General features: G+C 39.3%; 1 pseudogene across 1 annotated transcript; it reads right to left on the reverse strand.

Annotated features, from left to right (window-relative positions):
- Positions 1–8,507: 8,507 nt before the first annotated feature.
- LOC143589671 (F-box/FBD/LRR-repeat protein At1g13570-like) lies at positions 8,508–9,944 on the reverse strand (annotated as a pseudogene). The gene is made up of 3 exons (XR_013145327.1): positions 9,154–9,944; positions 8,849–9,016; positions 8,508–8,774 (listed from the first exon to the last, which is right to left on the reverse strand). The product of XR_013145327.1 is annotated as an F-box/FBD/LRR-repeat protein At1g13570-like (transcript).
- Between the last annotated feature and the right edge of the window lie 2,872 nt (positions 9,945–12,816).

Genomic DNA, 12,816 nt, shown 5'->3' on the forward strand with positions numbered 1-12,816 from the left:
TGTGAACCAAGGAATTTTGGTGAAGAAAAATACAAACAGGAGCGGATAAAGGCTATGCAAACGGAACTCAAATCCATTAAACAAAACGACACATGGAAGTTGACCGTGTTACCGAGAGGGGCTAAAGCTATCGGATTGAAGTGGGTCTTCAAGGTGAAAGGAAATGCAGATGGTTCAATTAATAAATATAAAGCAAGACTCGTGGCAAAGGGTTACGTGCAACAATCCGGAGTAGATTTTGACGAGGTCTTTCGTCTAGTAACGAGACTTGAAATGGTGCATATGCTCATTGCCATTGCAGCTATCGGAGGATGGAAATTACATCATTGGATTTAAAGTCAACATTGTTAGCGGTGGAGCATATTAGTGGCAAGGAACAACGAGCTAACATTCTTACGAAAGCACTTGTGATAATCAAGTTTGACGAGATGAAAAGATTGCACGGCGTTGAAGAATTCCTACTCATAGAAGGTAGAGAGAATGGGTCGATTTTGATGGAACATGCGACATCTATGAGTGGTACTCATGTTTTGAAGGATTTCTTATTAAGTATTCCAGATCAAAATCTATAGAGGCAAGCAAAAATCCCTTCTGGTTCTCGGTTGGGCTCCGAATTAGGAGCCTTGTGGCGATAAGAATTTTCGAGGATCATGTTGGACGTAATTTCCAACCTAATAGGTGTGTTGCATGTAGGTAACCGGGTTAGATCTACTGGCCCGTGTGATTCAATAATATGTTTCCTAACTGTATTATAATTAAAATAGGTAATGTCTTGGCTAGCAAGTTAGTTTAGTCTATATAAACCGAGTTATAATTAAACATTATAGGTTGTGAACATGATGTAACCAAGTTAGGGTTCATCAAGAGTTAAACTGAGTTAGGGTTTCAGAGTTGTAACCAGTTTTTTAAGTTATATTTTCTGATTAATATAAACGAGAGTCATTCGATTAATTCGTGTATTTTATCGATCGGGAATTGAATTGGTATCAGAGCCAAGTTCAAAAAATCGATAATCAAGTCAATGGTGAACGACGGTGAGGCAAATCAATGGTACGGTGATCGTGGTGGGCAGTGGCTTGAGGATGAACTATTAGTTGTCGCATATCAAAACCAAGTTACATTTCCGAATCAAGGTCTACTTGTTACAGCGGGTCAAGTCGGTGTCCGCGTACTAATACATCAGAGCAGCGGCGTGGGTACTGTTACGATGGGTTATTTGTGCGGTAGCAACTCAAACAACAAGTTTCGATTGGGTTCTACAGCGGGCTAAGGAGTGTTCCACGAAAACGATCAGAATCATGAGGGTTTCAACAATCTGGTTGTGCAGCCAAGTTTTAATCAAACCAAGAAACCAATTTCGATTATTAGGGTTGATTGTTAAGAGCCAAAAATCAAACAAGTACGCTGATTGGGCAGATTGTAGTTTACGCAACCGGAAATTAAGTGCAGCAGAAGGCTAGTTGTTTGGCGGCGATCGGTGATCGGGTTTTGAGGTGAATATGGATTGTTTTTCTTTTGTAACTTAACTTATCACTGGCTTGCACATTAGCTCAGGTTACTATATAATAACATTTTGAAGCAATTAAAGAAAGTTTTGGTTTTAGGAGGAGTTCAAGAAAAAAAAATAAAAAAAGGTTTTTTTATTTTTCTGGTTCAACAACAGCTTAATGTCACGACCCGCCTAAAATTATACCGTAGCAGCTCGTTTTTCCAGAGAATTCCATCATTTTCAATGTCTTCAAGACTTAGAAAATATCCGGAAAACCCTAGATTTTTCCAACTAGATTTTTCCTTGGAAAAATCTGGTGAAAAGTTACTAGAATAGTACTTGTAAATATATTGGATATTTATGTAATATTTTATTATTAGAAGGACCTACAAAGAAAGTCCTAGAACATGAGTGTGTAAGTATAAATACTTGTAACCTTGCTATTTTGTAATCATCCAATAATTCAACAATAAAATCACTTGCTTTACAAAGTTCTCTAAGCAATCTAAGTTCCCTTTAAACAATCTTTCTTTCCCTTGTCGAAGTTATTGAATCGTTGCAGCATTGGGTATACTAGGCTGATCTTAGAAAGTGTCTAAGAGCCGCACGAGATTTTGTGAATCACTATGTGACAAGCGGTATCGGAGCACGTTGATTGATTGGGAAATGGCTGATTCGAGAAAGGTTGTAGGCTTGGGAATTGCTTCCGGTGAAGGAGAACGTGGGTAGGATGAGTCTTCGCTCCATGGAAGCAGGAAAGGTCGTGGTATATCTTAGGATAGGTCCTTGGACAAACGGGTGACAAAATTAGAGAATGCAGCATCCAGACTGGAGGCTAAGTTCGATGGCATTGTCCAACGAGTGGAAGCGTTGGAGATTGATCTAAGTGACCTTCGTGTGGACAAGAAGGCTACTTTTGATACCATGAAGGAGGAGATGCAGCTGATGATCAAGGATTCTATCATCTAGGGGCGTCAAGACATGGATAGGTAATCGGTGGACGTTCATCGAACTATACTTGGGCTTGAGACCAATATCAACAATTGCACCAATGCCATGGTGAACACTGCTGCTGGTGGAAACGTCTTAACCTTGGGACCAAGGGTAGACGTTCCTAAACCATCTCCATTTATGGGTAAACGAGAAGCAAAGGCTATGGAGAACTTCTTGTCGGATATGGAACAATACTTTAATGGGATCGGTATCATTGATGATCAAGGGAAGATCAACACGGATTAGTTCTACTTGAAGGATACCGCGGCGTTATGGTGGAGACATAAGATGGTGGAGATTGAGGAATGGTGCCATCAAGACTGTAAAACCAACCCTATGCCAGTACTTGGGGAAGCCAAGAACGTTCATGTTCACATTGGATATTGGGCTGGGCAAATTAACTTCACCATCGTTGAAATGGATGACTTCAAGGTAGTGCTTGGTATGGAGTTCTTTAATCAAGTGCGAGCCATTCTCTTGCCATCCACCAATTCCATTTGCATTCCTTGTGACGGGAAGACTTGTATGGTGAACATGGAGCGTGGGTCGAAGGAAGGGTCGAGGACCGTTTCAGCCATACAATTCAGAAAAGGATGCAACAAGAAGGAGCTATCCTACTTGGCTGTAGCAAAGGTGGAGGGTCAAGGAGACAAACCGGTTTTCATGCTAACCGTGATCAAAGAAGTCCTGGAGGAGTTCAAGGACGTTATACCCAAGAGGCTTCCACCACGAAGGGAAGTCGATCATGAGATCGAGCTAGAAATAGGTTCTAAGCCCCCGTCCAAGGCTCCCTATCACATGCCACCGCCGGAGTTGGAAGAGTTACGTAAACAAATCAAAGAGTTGCTGTATGTCGGGTACATACATCCCTCCAAAGCCCCATATGGTACCCCGGTTCTGTTCCAAAAGAAGAAGGATGGATCTCTGCGCATGTGTATTGACTACCATGTGCTCAACAAAATCACGGTGAAAAACAAGTACCCAATACCACTCATTGCTGATTTGTTCGATCAACTTGGTAATTCTAAGTACTTCTCAAAGTTGGATTTGCGTTCAGGCTACTATCAAGTAAGAATTTCCGAGGGAGACGATCCCAAGTCGACTTGCATCACAAGTTATGGATCGTATGAATTTTTGTGATGTTGTTTGGCCTTACAAATGCACTAGCAACATTTTGTACCTTAATGAACAAGCTCTTCCATCCATTCTTGGACAAGTTTGTGGTGGTGTACTTGGATGATATCGTAGTATATAGCCGCACCATGGAGGATCATGTGGAGCACTTGCGGTAAGTTTTCCAAGTACTAAGAGGGAATGAGCTATACGTTAAATTGGAGAAATGCGCGTTCGCCCAGGAAGAGATGGAGTTCTTGGGTCACCGGATTAAGGAAGGAAAACTAGTGAAGGATGAAGCCAAGGTAAAGGCGATTCAAAAGTGGGAAGCACCAACCGAGGTTCCGGAGCTTCGTTCGTCCTTGGGTTGGTTGATTATTTTCGTCGTTTCATCATGAGCTACTCGTCGAAAGCTGCACCATTGACTGATCTGCTCAAGAAGAATAAACTGTGGGTATGGGACGAGCAATGCGTGGTAGCTTTCAAAGCATTAAAGGAAGCGGTTATGTCGGAACCTGTCTTAGCACTCCCCAACATTAAAAAACCATTCGAGTTACACACTTTCTCCTGATACAAATACGATTTCTATCAAGAGGAAATGCCACTTTCTCGAGAAGAAATTTATCAATCGAGGAACTGGACATAACATTGTCGATCTTGAAGAAATTCAAGAACCACAAACAACCCCTAGGAAGTTGGAGCGTCTGATCAACAAGTTGTTGTTGCTGATACATCAGACATGAACACGAGCGTTCGCAGAAGTAGTAGGACTCCCGTACCAAATTCTAGATACTTATGGCATCTAGATTGTCCCAAAGTCTTATTAGTAGCCGAGTCTGGTGACGAGCCTACTAACTACAAATCTGCTATCTTGGATCCGGAATCCAAGAAATGGCAAGATGCCATGAACGTCGAGATGCAATCCATGCATGATAACCAAGTTTGGAACTTGGTTGAGCTACCCCCCGATAGTCGGGTAGTAGGGAGCAAATGGATTTTCAAGAGAAAAACCGACATGCATGGAAATGTGCAAACCTACAAAGCACGGCTAGTCGCGAAAGGTTTCACTCAAACTCAAGGTGTTGACTATGATGAAACTTTTTCGCCCGTTGCTATGACTAAGTCAATTAGGATATTGCTTGCCATTGCTGCATACTATGACTATGAGATATGGCAAATGGATGTCAAAACTGCTTTTCTTAATGGACATCTTTCTGAAGATGTCTATATGGTTCAGCCTGAAGGTTTTGTCGATCCAAAATATCCTAATAGGGTTTGCAAATTGAACAAGTCCATTTATGGACTTAAGCAAGCATCTCGAAGCTGGAATCTTCACTTTGATGAGAAAATCAAAGAGTTGGGTTTTGTCAAAAATGAAGATAGCCTTGTGTTTACAGAAAGGCTAGTGGGAGCACTTTATCATTCCTCATCTTGTATGTGGATGATATACTGATCATTGGAAACAACATTCCTATGCTTAAGGAAGTTAAGCACCGGTTGGAATCTTGTTTTGCAATGAAAGATCTTGGAGAAGCCGCATATATTCTAGGAATAAAGATCTACAGAGATAGATCTAAGCGGATTCTAGGGCTAAGTCAAAATACTTACATAGACAAAGTAATGGCACGCTTCTCAATGGAAAACTCCAAGAAAGGAGCTGTTCCAATGACTAAGGGAACTATGTTGAGCAAATCGTAATCTCCGGCAACGGACATTGAATCTAAACGTATGCAAGCAATTCCATACGCTTCTGCGGTTGGCTCTATCATGTATGCTATATTGTGTACTAGACCTGATGTCTCGTATGCCTTGAGCATGACCAGTCGTTTTCAACAGAGTCATAGCATTACCCATTGGACTACTGTGAAGAACATTCTAAGGTACTTGAATAGGACCAAAGACATGTTCTTGGTGTTTGGGGGAGTGGAAGAGGAGCTCACTGTAAAATGTTACACTGATGCTAGCTTCCAGACTGACCGAGACGATTCTCGCTCATAGTAAGGTTTCGTTTTCACTCTTAATGGATGAGCTATTTATTGGAAGAGCTCCAAGCAGAGTGTAGTGGCGGATTCTACCACCGAATCCGAATATATAGCTGCATAAGATGCTGCTAAAGAGGCTGCTTGGATGAAGAAGTTCATCACCGATCTCGATGTTGTTCTGAGTATTCACAAACCAATCGAGATATTTTGTGATAACACAGGTGCTATTGCTCAAGCCAAAGAGCCAAGGTCTCATCACAGAACCAAGCACATTCTAAGGAAGTTCCATCTTATTCGGGAAATATTGGAACGAGGTGACATCGTGATAAGCAAAGTAGACACAAAATCTAGCTGGCCCGTTCACTAAGCCGATGACTCAGGACAAGCATGATCAGCATAGAGATGCTATCGGGCTTAGACTTGCTAGTGACTTATTTTGATTTAGTATTTGGATGTATGAACGTTTAATTAGTTGTACTTCTCTGTTCACTTTTGATTTAATGGTTAAATGCAAACGTTGAATAAAACAACTGTGTTCAATTTTAATACGTTTAATCCGTGAATATTGTATTCTAAATTATCCATAGTCGGTCAGACTCGTGGGAAAGATTCTGAATCTATTCTTACTTTGGACTCAAGCAGTTCACTTCCAATCTCACAGACCTCATTATGAATGACGTTGGATGTAACTCGCATCAAATCATCTTCATGGATCTTGATCATAAGATGTTTTGATAATAGTATGCTCATTTAGTATCCTAAGACTTGAGATACATATTAGAACTCTCGTTTACCGAGGAATATTCTTTGATCATGTCAACCGCTGTTGCGTAACTGCCAACCATAAAGGCATTGATTGGGAATGTTCTGGAGTTCAGTGGGAGTTGTATGTAGTCAAGATGGGATTCTGTACCCTTACATTAAGATGTAACAGTTAGACATATTGGCGTCCTCGTTGATGCAAACTGGTAAAGTGTGAGGCCTCACCCAAACTTACTGTGTGTTTGAATGGAACACTTTGACTCTATATCGAGTACTGAAATAATTGAACGCTGTATGAGATTGATTTGATCCATGTCTCATTGTTCAATTGATGTTTTATACAGAAAGGATAGATGACAACGATTACTATAAATTCATTATCTTGCAATAAGGTATTCCAAGATACTTTGGTTATGGATTTAAAATGTCATATTTGGTTGGGGACAGCTATGTGTAGCTAGAACGCCTCTGGCTGTTAGCGTTCCAAGTGGGAGACTGTTGGATTTAATGGTCGGTTCGGGTCAAGTCAACGCGGACCGACCCGAATACAACCCGGTATGAGTTACACCGAGGGTAACGATATATTAACCCACTTACATGTTGACTGGGCCCAACACAATCAAAGATGGATTAGGCTTTGTTTTGGTATTTGGGCTTTAAGCCCAAATTGGTTTAAAGTGTTTAAACCCTAATTACATTACTATAAATAGGATTATATCCATTTGTTTATAACCAACCCAAAATAATATAAAACCCTAATCCATCTCTTTCACCTCCAGCCGCAATTCCGGCGCCGTTTTCCGGCGATACGGTTTTCCGGCGAGGTCTTTTCCGGCCGTTAGAACAACTACCACTGCTAGCCATCTTCTCCACCAGTCATATACAAGCGTTTGTGCTACTGCTGCCATTCCGAGCACCACAACAACCTCCCTTGACTGTGCCGCCGCTCTTTCCGGCTGCCGCGTTTTTCCGGCAGCCGCGTTTTTCCGGCCGTCTGCGTCTTTCTGGTAGCTGCTGCTGCTCGTTGACTGCTGTTGCTGCTTGCGCTGCCGCTGCTCCGCCGAGGACCATCTCCGCCGCTCCTGTACCGCCGGACCACCACCCTGCCGCCGCTATTGCTTCGCCGGACCGCTGTCGTCGCTCCGCCGGATCACCAACGCCGCCAGATCTCGTTTTGTCAAGTCTATCACTATTCGTTAAGCTCTCGGTGTCTTCCCGGTTTCGATAACCGAGGTATATCGACTACTTTAACTATGGTTGTTTTATTATTATTTAATCGACTCGTGTAACGTTGTAATCGGATCCGGGTTCGGGTTTCCGTTTATGGTTCGTTTAAATCGTTTATATTCCGCTGCTTTTTATAGTTCGTTAATATAAGTTGGTATATTAATATTGACTCAAAATTTTTAAACGAAATTATTAACTAAAACGGGTTTAAATATTTGACCGTTCTCGTTCCGAACCACCGTTGAAACCCTACACATGCCTCCTCCTTTGTACTGGGATAAATTAACCTTTAAAGCGGGTCAACTGGCCCGACCTCGACAGAGTTTCTGGTTGTCTAATTCAAACCCACACTGTTTAAACTGGGAATGGTTGATGCAAACGACGATAAAAACTCAAAACCAAAAGAGGTTTTAAGAGCTCGAGCCAAAGCTGATCAGCCTCAAATAGACTGTCACACAACACATATATGATATACACCAAAATCGGCATTTAGAGACGGTCTCCAGACACACGCTGAAATGAGTAAATGAAAAATTGCAGTAACATGATCCACACACCTAACAACATGAACCAAAGAAAACAATTTTCTACAGATAAACAAGCAAGCAAATTTCTACTGATAAAATTTTTGTACATTTTTTAAATAAAATTTGTACATTACATACTACGCATTCATTTAATTTATTTACTTTTACATTAATTCACATAACTCTAATTAAGTTTTATTCAATAAAAATAAAAGCACTGCACAACTGGTACCGATCAGTTTTCCAAGAGAAAACTACCACTACCAAACCCAACAACAGTGTGAAATTATCCACCTTTACAATCTCATATTCATTCCCAACTAACCATAATTCATACTAGACTAACGGAAACGTCTTCATTTTTCCCGTAAATTCATACAAATATGCATCAAATATAGGAGATGTTAAAAGCAACTAAAACTCGAGGAGATTGATTTCAGTTACAGGGGAGGCCCGGTGAAGCTTCAACAACTTCATAGAAAATGTAAACTTTTCATCCGACATAAATAAACTGGACAAGTAGGGACGGATAACAATCTTTTTTAGGTAAGGGGAAGATGCAAGTAAATACTTTATCAAAGATACTTCATTTTCTAAACCTTTCCTACATTCAAATATCACATTTCGAAGCTGCAACAGTCCCGTTGAATTGTAGTCTACCTGAGCAGTCGAGGCAGCACCCTGCAAGAATAGCTAACTAGCATTGAAATGCAAAACTATATGTGAGATTATAAGACAAGCAATATGGTACGTACCGAGTCATTTGCTATGATTTCAAGAGTCTGCAGATTTGGGCAGCTCCTAATCAATTCAAAAGCACATGATAACTGAATACCATTCTCTAAATATATTCTTGTTAATTTAAGAGCCTTGAGGCAGGGAAAGGCGATAGAAAACCTCTTGTTAGCAACACCTTCTATGAACTACAAGAAAAATGATTAGAGAAATCATAAAGACATTTCAGATGATACCAAATACTATTACTTATTAGTTAATAGATTATGAACAAATGAGACTATGTTTCTGTAAAGTAAACTGCAAAGACACAACTTAGTCTTACTTCGCTCCCATAAAAATCCAAATCAAGCGCTTGAAGATTTGGAAGACAACCAAGAAGCTCAAAGATTGTATCGGAACTTATGATGCCCGTAAAGTCAAGATCACATAATTGCAAAGACAAGGTTTTGAGATTTTCAACTTTGGCAATCTCAACCGCTTTTACTTTGTCTAGTAAAAAGAGATCATCTAGAGTCAAACTCTCAAGTAAAGGACACCGAGTAAAAAACTTTCCAAGTTCAGTGTTTTCTCCAAATTGTACACACAACTCTAAGCTCAACAAGTTTGGAAAACCATGAAAGTAGGCGAAGGGTGAAAATAACAATTATGGAGTTTCATATGTTTCAACTCAATACAAGAGAAAATATGAGTAGACAACTCAACTTGTGTTTTATCCTTGTTCATAAGACTAAGGTCCTTAATTCCTTTTCTCGACAAGAACAAAATCCAGTTATTAACATCTTCATCATCTAACACGGGGTAACCATAGTTGTCTATGAAGAGGACAAATTTAGTAATGACACCTTTAACATGAAGAAGAATCCTACTTATAATTCCCACATAATTATTTTTAGCTTTTGTTTTTGTTAAATAGTTAAAGAATTCCGCGTCAAATACGAGTTGGCTAATCATAGTCCAATTAAACCTCCAGTTTATTGATAATACACCCGTCCTCACCGCATCTTGTAATGGCAACCAATCAAGAATATTAGTTAGCACGTTATCAGGCATGCTGCTAATGAAATCCTCTGGTGCAAACTTGGGTGTTTTATGTCTTCCCTGAATTAGTTCCATTATTCTAAGAAAATGAAATATATTAATCACAAACATAAACCTATGGAATTAACAACCTTCAATTTCAAACCCTAAACCCTAGATTACTGATTTCCCCAATTAATTTTTATAAACCCTAGCTATATTTCACTTAAAAACAATATCAAGTAACGAGTAACGATTCAATATGGGCATCGAGTAACGATTATAAGATTTCGCTTAAAAAAAATATCCAAGTATGCAAAATAATAATGGGTATTGAGTGATTTCATAAAAGAATCATAGAAAATAATGAATTTGAAACACATTCTAACCTTTAAAGAAAGAAAGCAGATTCCGTTTCTGATGACCTAGCTCCGGCGGAATGGATGTCAACTCTGCCCCCCCCCCCCCCCCTCTCCCTTTCTCCTTATACACGTTTAGGGTCGTAAACGAACCGAACCTTAGGCGGACTTTTTAACGGGAAGTTCGTAGGTCTCATTCACGTTTGATAACGTGTTTGTTTACGTTCCGTTATGTTCATTAATGTTTGTTGATCCAAAGTTTCTTTTTAATAACTTCTCTAGTCTTAATTATCATATAGTTTAAGCAAAACTATTAACTATATATATTACAAACCCTAGAAGACTTGATTTTCCCAAATTTCACTCACTCACTGGTCCCCCCCCCCCCCCCCTTATTTATTTTCTCATACATAACTTTATTTTGTTGTTTATTTTAATATACTATAAAATTAATTTTGCAAGTCTGATTGAGCATAAAATGGGTAAGGACCGTGAGATTCATACATGCTTATAATAAAACATGGTCAATTCCCGAATCCTGAGATACTAATTGTAAGGTTGTATTTAGAAGACTTATGTATTCGATAGTATTTCTATGTAACTTTACGTTTCATTTAGCTTTCGTTTAACTATTGTATGAACCCGGGGCCTTTTGGTTGTAAGAAACCCATTAGACCGACCCATTTGGGTCCATTAATAGAAAATCTTGGGAGCATGGGTGCCCTATAATGGGCATCAGAGGTTCGGCTCAACTTTTTAGGGTTTTTGGATCATCTTGACGCCCTGCTTGCGGTGCGCGCATATAATGTATATATGCGTGAACCCTCAGGTGGGCAAAAGTAAAATTACACTAATTTTGACATTATTTTACTAATCTCATGAAAATAACGTTAAAAGTGGCGGAAGGTTAATCAGGCATCATGTGGTGGCGTTGATAGCCGAAAGACAAGGGCACATGCACCAATCAGCCGGTGTCCCGATGATTGAGTGTTGTGTGCCTTATGTCCAAGGCTTGATGCAAAACTACTATCGAGCCGGGGGTCTCACCGGAAGCAGTCTCTATATCCCTATGGGATAGAGGTAAGGCTGTCTACATCTTACCCTCCTCAGACCCTACCATAGCATTGCTATTGGTGGGATATACTGAGTACGATGATGATGATGATGGATCATCTTTTCGGGTTATGATAGAGTTGTTTGCTGGATTTAAGATTTGATTTAGCTTAGTTGCTGGTTTTGGAGTATTTTAAACCTTATATCTGTTCATAAATCATCTGATAGTCATTTTTGGTGTTCTTGGTTCGGTTTAGATTTGGTTCAAAAAGCTATATCTACAACGATTTGGTGGTGGTTTAGATTAAAGTTTGTGGCTTTCTTGATTGTTTGGGTGTTAGTATTGCCGATCTAAACATTTATTTTGGATCATGGATCAGTGAGTTTCTAGTGATTTTGGATTCTTAAAAGTGTGAACACTTCGGTGATAGTAAAAAAAATAATTTGTGATCGCAGTGAACAATACCGATTAACACAGTATCGCATGTGTGAACAGTATTCGCATGTGTTAACAATATCGTAGTGAACAGTAACCACAAATAGTAATCGCAAATATAGTGAGCAGTGAAAGGTGAGCAATAACCGGTGAACAGTAAAAATATTTAGGGCGATTTTTAGAATTAAAAAAAATAATAAATAAACTTTTTTATTAAGTCTTTCAACAATTTACCGTTTTTATCTATAAATAATAATGGCATCGTAGCACTTCTCCATTCTCTAGCTAAATAAAATACTAATACTTCATACGGCTATGGGGGTACTTCTACTCAAGCCCCATCCGCAACTGATGGTCGGGTGTAAATCATCTATTTTTAGGTTCTATTTTAGTAGTTTTACTTGGTTTTTGTTTTGAGTTTCGGTACTCAAGTATGCTTTTAATTTGTAGGCTAGTGAGAGTTAAAGATACTATTTAGAGGCATTTACGAGCATGATTTGAAATCTCGGGAAGATCGAAGCCGTTAAAAAGTGTTGGAAACAAAAAGAAACAAACTGGTTGAAACTCAGCTCCGGAGTAGCCTACTCCGAATGCCAAATTAAATCAAAGTAAGATAGTCAGATTCCGAGTAAGGCAATCAGATTGCAAAGTAAGAGATTTTCACCCTGAGTAAGCTACGCAAGGGTCAGAGTAGCTTACGTTGGATCGTGAAATTCAGTTTAAAACATGGCCCAACTGCTATATAAGACATAAAAACCCAAAATTATAAGGCACTTCATTCCAGCTGTTTTTTAAACGAACTTCAGTCATTTTGGGAGCTCGAGAACACCTCCAATCACTACAAAGTTCATGTTTCAACATCCTGAATCAAGAATTGATGATCATATGATGACCATGGGCAACTAATTTCTCTCGAATCATACAAGGGATGTAGAGTATTGTACTTTACAGTTTTTCTCATGTGTCAAGAATGAATGATTTGTAATTGTTATTAATAAATCTATAAGTATTGTTGTTTGGTATTATTGTGCACTCAATCGGTTTAGGTATATTTCGATTAGAACAATTAGTTTGCAAGTTACTATGATAATTGCTATGATATAGGGTTGATTTGATTAGT

The sequence above is a fragment of the Bidens hawaiensis genome, unplaced genomic scaffold, assembly GCF_021521415.1.
Source record: "Bidens hawaiensis isolate Kalapana, Puna unplaced genomic scaffold, B.hawaiensis_p1.1 tig00037710_1, whole genome shotgun sequence".
Lineage (NCBI taxonomy): Eukaryota > Viridiplantae > Streptophyta > Magnoliopsida > Asterales > Asteraceae > Bidens > Bidens hawaiensis.